This window comes from Limulus polyphemus, unplaced genomic scaffold (assembly GCF_000517525.1).
Source record: "Limulus polyphemus unplaced genomic scaffold, Limulus_polyphemus-2.1.2 Scaffold49, whole genome shotgun sequence".
Lineage (NCBI taxonomy): Eukaryota > Metazoa > Arthropoda > Merostomata > Xiphosura > Limulidae > Limulus > Limulus polyphemus.
The window spans coordinates 382,624-395,817 of NW_013665659.1; positions in this window are offsets into that span (position 1 = coordinate 382,624).

Below are 13,194 nucleotides of genomic sequence, written 5' to 3' on the forward strand. Positions count from 1 at the left end.
TAATCTCGACGTAGCCGAGTATCTTAATATATTGCATTAAAGTGTTGTTTGTGTTTTGAATTCCAGTCTCAGAATTAATCCTTTATTTTAACTGCAAACTTCCTCAAGCTAGTGACTTGTGTACTCCATTCACGACTGTAAACCTGGATTTTAAATAAATCTATTGTTAACTGGATTAAGTCGAACTCCAAACGACTAGCCCACACGGCATCCACGCTTATATGCTTTTTATATCCTACAAGGAAACGTCAATGATGCCTGCTACAAGCATTACATGAAAACGATGTTTCTGCCATATGCTAGGGCAAGGTTTGGTAATAACTTTGTATTCCAGGATGACAATGACACTGCCCACAGTGCATGTATTGTACAAGATTATCTAGACCAGGAGAACGTTACAAGATTGCCATGGCCAGCAAAGTCTCCAGATTGTAATCCCATTGAGAACTATTGGGCAGAACCAAGCCAGAAAATGGCTAACTACGACCCTAAATCAGCTATTGTAGCTGAGTTGCAGCGCCTTCTAGTGAAAAGTTGGGTTAAAATAACAGTGGATTACATCAATAACCTCATCGACAGTATGTCAGTCACTTTGCAGAGGTTATGAGAGTGCGAGGAGGACTAACTAAGTACTGAATGTTTAATAATGTTATAAAATATGCAAACAATTTGGTCAAGACTGTATATTGAATATATAGAGTTTTATCATTTTACTTATGAAACAATACCAAACAGTCCTTTTCAAGACTAGTTAATAAACTAGTATAATTGTAAAAACTACGTTATGCAAGCTAGATGATATATTAAATTAAATTATCATTACTGAAGTGAAAACTATAAAGTTGATGCCGTAATCTCATGTTGAAACACAATCATATTTGATATACAACACCATCTGATGGATAACTCGCGAACTATATGCTCGCTTAATAACCTCATTGTCCTACACTTTGGAACTTAACGCCACTAGTAACATACCATCTGGTGCCACTTTGTAAAATTATAACGTCAGATGAGCTTTTGGTTTCTCTCCTCCCTATAGCCCGTGGCAGAAATCAAGGTGCAGTGTCTGAAAGAGCTCCTAACTACTAGTGTGAAACAGTCTTTCCGATCGTTCACAAACATTTTATTTTCATCATGAAACCTAAATGGAAATTTGTTCTATTTTATTCACTCTTTGCAACCAATACACTGGTTATAATTCATTATCTAATTGTTTTATTTCTCCCGAAATAGGTCGAGCACGTTCCTATTGACTTAGCGTGTCAGACAGTGGAGGTGAGGTTCCGAGGTTCGCGTATTGTTTCCGAAAACAAAAAACACTCTCTGTACTTTGGAGCCTTGGATGTGTTTTAAGAAACAAATGGTGTTATTTCACTATTCGAACTAACAAAAGAAGCATAAGAGTTAGCGGTGGATGGTTTGACAAGTTGCCTACTATCTTGTCTCTCACCTCGAAATTACGGACGACTAGCACAGCTAGCCCTATAGACTATAACTATAGCCCTATAACTACTACAAAATCTGAAAGAAGACTTAATGAATCCTTATTTCAATAGTCTTATGATTATATTATTGAAACAGATATCAACATTAGAATACATAATACACCAGGTTTCTCAGTAGTTATATGTTTCTTATTATTGACAAAAATATTGGTATTAGAAGACGTAGCCTACCAGGTTTATCAATAGTTAAACGTTTCTTGTTAGTGACAGAAATAGAAACATCAGAGTACTTAATTTACCAGGTTTAGCAGAAGTTGTATGTTCCTCTATACTGACAAAAACGTTAACATTAGACTACTTAATGTGCTAGGTTTCTCAGTAGCCTTGAGTTTCTTGTTATTGACACAAATATTAACTTAATGTACCGGTTTCATTGTGTTTCATTTTAATGACAAAAATGTTAGAAGACAATGCAAGCTAGCTATTTCTGATTATTCAACAATATTAACAATAAAATACTTGATTTATCAGTAGTTATATGATTCTTTTTAGTGACATAAATATTAACTTCAGAAGACTAAGTCCATCAGGTTTGTCAGTATCCTTATGTTTTTTGTTACTGGGAAAAATATTCAACCTGGTTTATCAGTAGTTATATGTTATTTTTTATTTATTGACAAAAAATATTAACATTAGAATGCTTAATAATAATATACTTAGTATTCCGAATGCTATTTTCGGAATACTAAGTTTATTTCTTATACCTGCTATTGTGCGACAATATAATGTATAGCACCGAATAGTGGCCAATAACACTTTTTCTTCACTTCACCTACCCAGTGTATAGGTTTTTCTCATAGTGACTATAAAGCACGTTTACACTCAACAATATGTTGGTTTAGAATGCTTAATTTACCAGATTAATAAGTAACAATATGTTTCTTGTTATTTACAAAATATCAGCAGTAGAAGACTTAATGTACCACGTTTATCGGTAGCTGTATATTGTTGTTAAGTTTAATGGCATAAATATTAACAATGGAATATTTAACGTATGAGGCTTATCAGTAACTATATGTTTCTTGTTAGTGGCAAAAATATTAACATTAGAAGACTTAATGTCCCAGGTTTCTCAACAAGTATTTGTTTCTTGTTATTGACACAAACCTTACGAGTGAACATAACAGGCATCTCTGTAGCTACATGTTTTTGGCTATTATAAATGTATCTGTGTTGATTTTTTTCTTCCTTTGTTTATATAAACAAATAATTGTTGTTGTTTGTTATTAAGCACAAAGCTACACAAAGGCTATCTGTGCTCAGCCCACCATGGGTATCGAAACCCAGTTTCTAACGGTCTAAATCCGCAGACATGCCCTGTACCACTGGGGGGCCATATAAACAATTGACAACGTGCAAACCTTTTACGTTAAGCCGGTTAAGGCAAGGTATAACTGAACATCCATATATGACCTGACATCTAGTAGCCATAAATCAAACTAGGATAATCCATTCATGTAGAGCATTATTTCTAAATCATCATGCAAGGTTATCAGAATTTTCAGAAGACATACGTTGCCCTTGAAAATCTAAAAATGAATGTCTGACATTTACCTTTACTATTAATAAACATTCCAATATAAGCACTTTATCAATCTGACTTAAAAATTGAACTGTAATTTTTATAAAATTTTACATTTAATTATTGGTAAATAAATATTTTTCACTTTTTGAAAAATAAGATATATCCAAGCTACTTAAAATTATAAACAAATGCAAAGAAATATTTATTACTTTCGTGATGCAAATAAGTATAACCATGAAAAACTGATCTATTTATTTTTTATTTTTAAAATTAGTTAGAAATGTTAGATATTTAAATACTTAGAAATTTTTATAGTTTTATTACCGCCATAACAAACCAGCGACGCGGATATAAAACATGTCCCTCCCAAAAATATTAAACAACATGTTTTCGATCGACAACTAATAACATAAATATTTGTTATAAAAGCATGTGTTAAATATACAGTTATTTTTCAACAATCACATTTTATTCATGAAAACGTACGTTCTTTATACATGATAATTTACATGCTCATTTAAGAGGACCATCTTTAACAACATTAAGCAACGTTCAAACAGAAATGCATATTAATTATCAACCATTGGTAACCGCCTTATCAAATAGATTTAGTATTGCATCAGAAGGACGTTTCTAAAGCGAATTTAAGAGCAGGACAAAGAGAAAGGACTTACCCATTTATCTTATCCAGGTGTTCTAAGTGGAATGATGTATTCATTGGTAAATGACCAATTCACAGATACCTTAGTGAATAAAAATATAAGAATTAGCTTCAAGCAAAGCAGGTGTACATATATTTCTTGCAGTAAAATATAACAAAGTTGATCTCTCCCTTTTCTGGGATCAGCATTCGACAAATACCTCACATTTCTTAGAACAGTTACATTTGTCAGTTTATGATAAACTAGTTTTATAAAACTTTATTTAGATTATACATGATTTGTTAAAAGGATTGCAAACAACGTGAAACTTGTGTTGTTTATTTTTTCATTCATATTTTTTTGACATAATAACCTGGTAAAATACTTGTTTCTTTGTTTATAATTAAGCACAAAGCTACACAAGGGCTATCTGTACTCTGCCCACCACGGGTATCGAAACCCGGATTCTAGCGTTGTAAGTCCGCAGACATACCGCTGTGCCACTGGGGGCGGTAAAATGCATAAAGGGCTGAATGTGCTGTGCCCATCGCAGGGATTGAACTCTGAATCTTATCATATGAAATTACCTATAAACCAACGAGGGGAATAAAATAACTTATAAAAATACTACTAATATGTGTGCTGACCGGAAGCCTCCAGACTTTAAAATGTATATTTTATAGTATAATCAACTATTATAGTTAAAAAGTTCTATATATATTATTTGTCAGCGATAACTTTACGGGATTACAATGCTAAAATCCGGAATTAGATTCTTCATTTTGGACAGAGCGCAAATTGCCCGTTGTACAGCTTTGCGTTACAAAACAACAATTCTTTCTGTCATTTGAATAATACCAGTTGAAAGCACTGGTCAAGGGTTTAGCATTGTCATGAATAAAAACTAATTAAGAGAGTGTAATGTTTTCGATAGAGTAGCAATAGCGTTTAAAATTTTATATTTTGGAGACTAATAGGTCAGCTTTGATTCAAAATTTTCAGAAATTAAAAAAGAAACGGTACTTTTAAGAACAAACAACTTAACCACTATAAATAATTAATCTTCAAAACTGTCGTAAAGGATTACAGACTTTTATTCAAAACCACGTGAAAGTGTTATCGTTTATATTAAGTACAACACTGACCAAAATGATTGCATGTTTTGTAACAATTAAGACCATTATTATTAAGATGGAATACAAATGCACTTAGTACTGTCAAACATGTTATATTAAACATCTACGTATGTAATTTGTATGATGAGACAGGTTCTATGGACATCGTGAACAATCTATCAGAATAGCAAACAATTTTATCAGATTGTTTGTTTGTTTGTTTTGAATTTCGCGCAAAGCTACACGAAGGCTATCTGGGTTAACCGTCCCTAATTTAGCAGTGTAAGACTAGAGGGAAGGCAGCTAGTCATCACCACCCACCGCCAACTCTTGGGCTACTCTTTTACCAAGAATAGTGGGATTGACCGTCACATTATAACGCTTCCACGGCTGAAAGGGCGAGCCTGTTTGGTATGAGGGGGATTCGAACCCGCAACCCGCAGACTGCGAGTCCAGCACTCTAACCACCTGGCCATGCCAGGCCTATTTTAACAGATACCTGTAGAAAGATATGTAATTCAGCATTTCAGCTATCACAACAAAAGCTTACTAAAACATATATAATGACAAAATATAACATCAAATTATTACCAATAGCGTCTGCAACCTTATATCAGTTCATACTAAATATTTAGCACTTGGTTGGTCCTCTTCGTACTCTAATAACCTCCGTAAGGCGACATGGCATGCTGTAGATGAGGTTATTGATGTAATCTACCGTGATTTCATCCCAACTTGTCACTTGAAAGCGCTGCATAACATAATATATTAATGTTTTCAGACAACATGGGACCTATTGGCCCACCTCGGTTGTTCCATCCTCTAAACTAAACTAAAATAATTTTAAAAAATCTTAAAGCCAGCCCTTATCATTTATAAACTTATCAAGCTTTTTCTTAAACTCACTTAAACTTACTGCCTCTACAACACCCGAAGGCAACCCTTTCCAAAGGCCAACCATTCTGTTAACAAATAAATATATTTCTGTTCCCTAGTTCTACTATTCTCGCTGTTAAATATGAAAAAAAAGATGTTACATCAACACTATCAATTCCATTTACAATCTTAAACACCTCAATAAGACCCCCTTACTCTTCTTTTTTCAAGAGAAGATAATTTGAAAGATTTGAGCCTCTCTTTGTATGACAACCCCCTTCATCCCAGGCACCATTCTAATAACCCTTCTCTGAACCATTTCGAACAATTCAATGTCTTTCCTAAGGTAAGGAGCCCAAGACTGAACACAATATTCCGAAAGTGGCATAACCAGTGACCTGTACAATGAAATTATAACCCCTTTAGACTTGTATTTAATATTTCTGTAGGTACAACCTAAAATCTTATTTGCCCTACCACTAGCAACAACACCTTGTTTGGATGTTTTAGAGACTGATCGACTATTACACCAAGATTCCTTTCTTTCATAACACTGTTAAGGTTATTCCCTTCCAAATTATAATTATAACTCAAATTATGATAACCCACATACATTATCTTGCATTTATTATAATTAAAACCCATGTGCCATTTATTTGCCCAGCTCACTAAATGATCTAAATCCTTTTGTAAATCAGCAGCATCCTCTTCACAGCTAACAACATCCAATACCTTAATATCATCTGCAAATTTAAGTAATTTATTGACCATTCCTTCATCTATGTCATTGATGTAAATCAAAAAGAACAAAGGTCCTAAGACTGAACTCCCTTTAAAACAACCCTCTGCTTCCATCCAGCTATTCTTCTATCCAATTTGCTAACTTATCCCCATCACCTATAGATATATTTTTTACAAGCTTTTTATGTGGCATCTTGTCAAATGCTTTCTCAAAATCCAGATACATCAAATCTACACCCTTACCCCATCTACATAAGCAGTAAGTTTTCAAAGAATGTCAAAAGATTTGTAAGTCAAAATATTCTCTTAGTCAAACCATGTTGACTATCCAATGAAATTCTAAACTTTGTTAAATGACTTTGCAAAGCATCTTTCAATTAACAGTCTTTCCATAACTTTTCCCACAACTGATGCAAAACTAATGGGTCTATAATTACTGGGACAATTTTTATCACCTCTCTTGAAAAGAGGAGTTACATTAGTTAACTTCCAATCCTCTGGTACATACCGCTGTGCCACTGGGGTCTCCATTAGAGAATTTATGAGCCGGATTACAGTTTCTGTCGTTAATCCTTAATTTTAAACTCTTTTGCCTGGTGTCATATATAACAGTTATTGTAAAATATATTAGCGTATTAAATGGCAAAATGGAAAATTTTCGTGATTGAAAAATAAGAGAATAGTAGAGATCATTAGAAAAAATTAAAATCGATATATTTATAATTTGAAAAGCTAAATTCTAAAACAGTAAGCACAACAAATGTGGTGTTCAAGAGATGGTTCTGACTTTAACTCATCGGACGTATTCATTTAGTTCTGCCTTATATCCTTGCCCAGGCTTGTTTGAGTACATTTTAATCATTGGTTTGTTGGTTGACGCCCAATTAATGTCATTTGATACACTGATAAGGATTACGAACGTAAAATGTGTATATCACTAAATTTAGAATTGACAGTTGATTATGAGTATTTACATTTTGTGGTCGAACTGCGAAGCTCCAAACCGCTTTGAAGTAACAGTAGTCTATCATCATTGATATATATATATATATGTGTGTACAATTATATTTTTTAAAAGCAACTATCTTTAAACATCAGTTTTCGATTTCAATAAGTTGGGAAGTTGCCAAAACTCAACCAGATGCAATGTAACTAACTTACTGAGCTTTAAAAGCTTCTTGAATATTAAAATACAAAAACATTTTTACTTGGTCTGGGTATAAAACAGATCAACGGATGCTTCTAACAACGCTACAAAGATTTCGACTTTTCATGACAACTCCAATAAACAAAGTATAAATGATCAGAACGAGATATAAACTGCTAAATCAGCAGCTTTTGATATTTTCATTCTTAAAAGTCCTCAGTTGAATAGAAAACCTAAATAGACGAGAATAAGAAAAACTGTTTACGCCTTAAAAAGCGTTGGCGTTAAACCTTTCCCCTTTTAGCTGCTGTATATTCTACAAATATTTACGACTACACAATTTAAAAGGAAATTCATTTTAGATAATGCCTAATCCTCAAGAAGTAGAATTTAGCACTAGCTTATGACGTGCATTGCTCATTACAACATGCAGAGAATGCTGTTTACTTGCAATAATATTTTAAGAATATCAAAACTCCGTCTATGATTGTATTTGTTTCATAGTTCTTTACATTTTCGTTCAAGTAGATTTGAAGCTAGACACCTCCCGAACAGATATAAGTTTCCATATCAATAAAGCAAGGGAAACAATCCATTCTATACATTTCAACATTCAGACGAAACAAAAAAGCTAATATTTATTGTAACTCGCGACTACTGCGTAGACAATAATTCAGAAACACTTAGTTACCATCTAAGCAGCTATACTATTTTTCGCTCTGCTAGTTATGTTAATGATAACGAAACTTGAACTTGGACTTTTGTATATTCTTTATTGATTGAGATTACACTGACAAAATTTGTACTGTCAACGAAACTGTGCCACACATTACTATGAATCATCAGTAAAGATCTGCCGTTAAGAAATCGCGATTAAGAGTTGAAAGCCAGGTGTGGCCTACTGTTTAGTGTTCCAGGCTGGGGATCGGAAAGTCAAAAGTTCGCGTCGCTATGCCGCTTCACACGCTCCGCACTTTCAACTGTGGGTATGTATAAATATGACAGTCAATTCCGCTATTAAGATTAATGCTGGACAGAGACCTTGTGGCGACAGGCGCTGCTGATAGTCTACCTAAGGTGCCATTCAAGATGAAACTACCAAAAAACCATTAAGAGATAAAACTAAAGCTATGGGAAAGTGAAAAAAAAAAGATTTCATCCTAATACTCTAAGGATTAAATAGATGAAAACTTTCTCAAGACAATTAAGAATTCAATGAAATAAAATCATTGTAGTGGAACTAAAAACAGCGATAGACCTAATTTTAAAATATTCAATAAAACGACGATACGGGTACCAATAAAATAAACAACAGAAGAAATAAGATGGTAAAGAAATGCTGATTTTCGACTACGAATGGTGGTCATTACTATGCTACTTAAATAGTTAGTTGTATTCTTCACTGTGTGTGTAGGATTTCACGGTGTTATTTGCATTTCGGTGCTGTTATTGCACAATACTAACTGTACTATAGGTTAACTGATTGAAGTAATACACAAGTCACCATATTTGAATTCTATTAGGCACTTTTAAATTTTACTAGCAATGATTTAAAACACATCTATGACCAAATAGTGCTAAAATAGAAAATCTAATTTCAAAGACAAAACAATTTTCATATTCTGTTTAATAACGAAAACAACGGCATTAAATTCCTTCTTCACTTTGGAGCTAGGTTTTCGTGTTTATGGGAGAAAAAATATTTCTTTTGTATACAGTATAAAGGAACGAAGGCTGATAACTTTTAAAGAATCAGTATCAATTAAATTAAAGATACAAACTCCATCCAAACAAAACTTATCTCTGATTTGGTTAAACATTAATGTAAAAATAATTAGAAATGTAAAAGTATCTTACAAAAATATTGGATTGTCTCTGCATGCAAAATCCAAAACAGACGGACAATAATTTAGTCTGATAGAAGAAATTCAATACATTCGTTTTGTGTTGTTTTTATCATAAGTACGGAAGTGCTTATAGTAGGAATGGGCCAAATGTGCAATACAAATTAAAATCTCAAACACACTGCAAACAGCATGTAAACAAAACTTTATAAGCACTTTACACACACTGTTGAGTAGTATACAAACCAATGGCAGAATAACAAGCCACCAAAGCACTTGAGAAGATCGGTAGAATAAATACAAAAATTTCACAAAACCACAAATCTGACTGACTAATGTTTTTGGAAAGGTATAGCTATCTTCTGCCTGCATCTAAATGCACATGACTGAACTACAGCTGCCTTGGCTAAAAGCGTTTTTCTTGGTTTTACTTATAACCTTGATAATAACAATAAGCATTTCGCAACACTAATAAAGAGCCAACAATACACCAGTGGTGTTTCTTTCTTTTTCCTCCATCAGCTGCTGTAATCTCTCTTGTTTATTTTCCTGTTCGAGCTGCCACTCTTGCAGGTTTTCTTGCCACTGCTGTTGTCTCTCTTCTTGTTTCTTTTCTCGTTCTTCTTGTTTCTTTTGCTGTTCTTGTATTGCTGCCATCAAATCTGCTAAGCTGTAGTTTGATTTGCCACTTCTCGTTTACATCTTCTTTTCTTCTCTTTTTTTTTCAATCCCACTTCTGACACCAATTTTCCGTATAATTTATTTCCGATGAAACTTCAGCAACACAAGTCCTTTCTTAAATAAAACTAGTTTATTCCCTCTCAATACAACTTTGCAATACACTTAATTTCCACAGTCACTTTTACTTCAACACACGCTATAATTCACAACGATTCACTCACTTTAGTACCGTGCTTGACTCAATAGTCCGTCTCTGTCTGTCTGCAATTATCTATCTACCATCACTTCTCGCCGGTCTTACATATACAAAATAGAGGGCGTGTCTGGCAAACACTCGAGCCTTCACGAACATTGTAGATACTCATTACGTGTTACCAGCGTCACGTGACTTCCGCTGTCGTAACACTAGCATCAGTTATTACTGTAGTATTTCTGTGGCTAATATGATTATCTAAGTTATTTTTAATACCTTACTATATTTTCTTCTTTACACATCTTTGAGTTTAAATTAATTGTTTGGCAAAACTACAGCTTCATCATCTCGAAGTTTCTGTGCGTTATTTTATGAATCATTGTGAATCCTTCTATAAGACAACGACGGATGTAGTCTGAAGGCTTATAACACTAAAAATCGAGTTTCGATACCCGCGGAGTGCAAAGCACAGATAGCTCATTGTGTAGCTTTGCGCTTAACTACATACAAACAAAATCAATGGATGTCAATATCTGTGGTCTCGTACTATATTGAAAGAAACAGAAAGTGCATTAACTTTCTTATGATGTAGAACATGATATAAAAGTCCATTAAATTATATACGAATGTGAGTTTATAGAAAATAAACATTTTTCATTTATTTTTTCTAATAATTTGAGCTCGTTACTGACGAGTTACAAGTGCTTTCAGAACATGGACGATTGAGATGATAAAGCGCTTCTGACGGTACAACAAACTCTACTTAAATTAATATATTTAAGGGAACATATCGTATATGGGCAATCCGTGTCATCGCATTTCTCCTAGAAATATCTAAGTAATCATTAAAGTTTTTGCGGTAAATTTTGAAATGCACGAGATTAGTCTGAGACTGCTACTAAACAAACCGTGGTTAACAATTCTAATGGAAGGTTGCGAGTTTCTGGAATCAATGGTCGGAACATTCTTGTACTGGAATTCATTATTTGAAAAGTCAATACAACATCAGAGGAAAATTAGCTGCCTCATAAAAAAGTAACCCATCAAATACAATTCTTTTTTACAATGTATTTGATGAAACGTCACTCGGCAAGTTGAACATTCCTGCCCGGCATGGTCAGGTGATTAGGGCGCTCGACTCGCAATCTACGGGTCACAGGTTCGAACCCCCCGTCACACCAAACATGCTCGCCCTTTCAGCCGTGGGAGCGTTATAATGTGACGGTCCATCCCACTATTCGTTGGTAAAAGAGTAGCCCAAGAGTTGGCGGTGGGTGGTGATGACTAGCTGTTTTCCCTCTAGTCTTACACTGATAATTAGGGACGGCTAACGCAGATAACCCTCGTGTAGCTTTGCGCGAAATTCATAACAAACCAAAGAAACTAAACATCCCTAATACATGATGTTTGCCAAATGAAACATAACCCATTTAATATTATTGTTTTTTGTCTGCATGCGGTCTTCTTGATGGGAATTAACGCTGTCAAAGTCAACATTTAATATCCAATTTCGACTGGCATTAATTGTATTCTAATATGCGAAGTTACTTCATCTTTTTTATCTTAATAGCTCCAGTAAACTGCCCATTTATTATCTACTATGTTAACGTCACGCCCTCTCGATTGATAAATATGCATATTACTCATCCACACTATTATAGGATCTAGTACGAGAGCTTTGTTCATTGTGTCATTCAATTTCTTTGTCATTGTGCTCTATAAGAAACGAATGATGGTTGAGTCACCTATTACGTTATACAAATTCTCTTTATAAAGCCTGAAAAAAACGTCGACTAAACTGAAATAGAATCGAACAGAATAGAAACGGGTTTACATCATGTTTATATCTTATATCCAGTTTTTCATTATTTCTTATTATTGGAGTTATCTTTTGGCCCTCTCATGGAATCGTCATCAGGCTTACTAAACAACTTATGAATTCTGTCATTGTTCAGTGAAGGTGACGATGACTAGTGAAGAGGATCGAATGTCGACTCCACTAAAAACAAATGAATTCAAAATATGAACGTGGTGTAAACCTTTTTCATTATCAAATAACGATGACATTTTAAGATTTAGGACGAAACGTTTCAAAATTGAAGCTACAGGGTATCCTTCATCCAAAGTCACAAATCTGTCCGTAGTTTCCACCTCATTACATAATCGTGGTGATATTAAATAACGATATTCTTTAATAAGCCTGGAACTTCAAAAGAGTGTCGAAAGCTAACTCTAATAAAGCAAACTGGATGCAAGATATAAACGTCAGTAAACTCGTTTTTAATGGCCCAGCATGGCCAGGTGGTTAGGGCGCTTGACTCGTAATCTGAGGTTCCCACCAAACATGCTCGTCTTTTCAGTCGTGGGGGCGTTATAATGTGACGGTCAATCCCAATATTCGTTGGTAAAAGAGTAGCCCAAGTGTTGGCGGTGGGTGGTGATGACTAGCTGCCTTCCTTCTAGTCTTTCACTGTTAGATTAGGGACGGCTAACGCAGATAACCCTCGTGTAGCTTTACGCGAAATTCAAACCAAATCGTTTTTAATAAAATACTTTTTAATGTTATTTTGGTTTCTAACTCGATTTGTTTTGAGGCAAATGTATATAATTTATTTGTATGTTGGTATGCTCAAACAGAACAGCAATTTAGGTGACACACAACTAAACGACCAAGTCAGAGATCCCTAAGGTTCTTTTTTTCCCCCATAGGTTCTAGGTCTTTTGGTGGTATTTAAGATCTGGGAGGGTCAGGGGCAATCCATACCTCTTCCTCCCTCTTTGACACTTGGTTTGTTTACATTCCGGGAAAATACTAGTATAATTACAACATGAGGATCGGTGTTTGTGCCAGGTTTCCCGGGCCTGAACCCTGGCCCCTAACAAGGTCATGTATATGTAGGTAATTAGAGTAGTATTTAACATG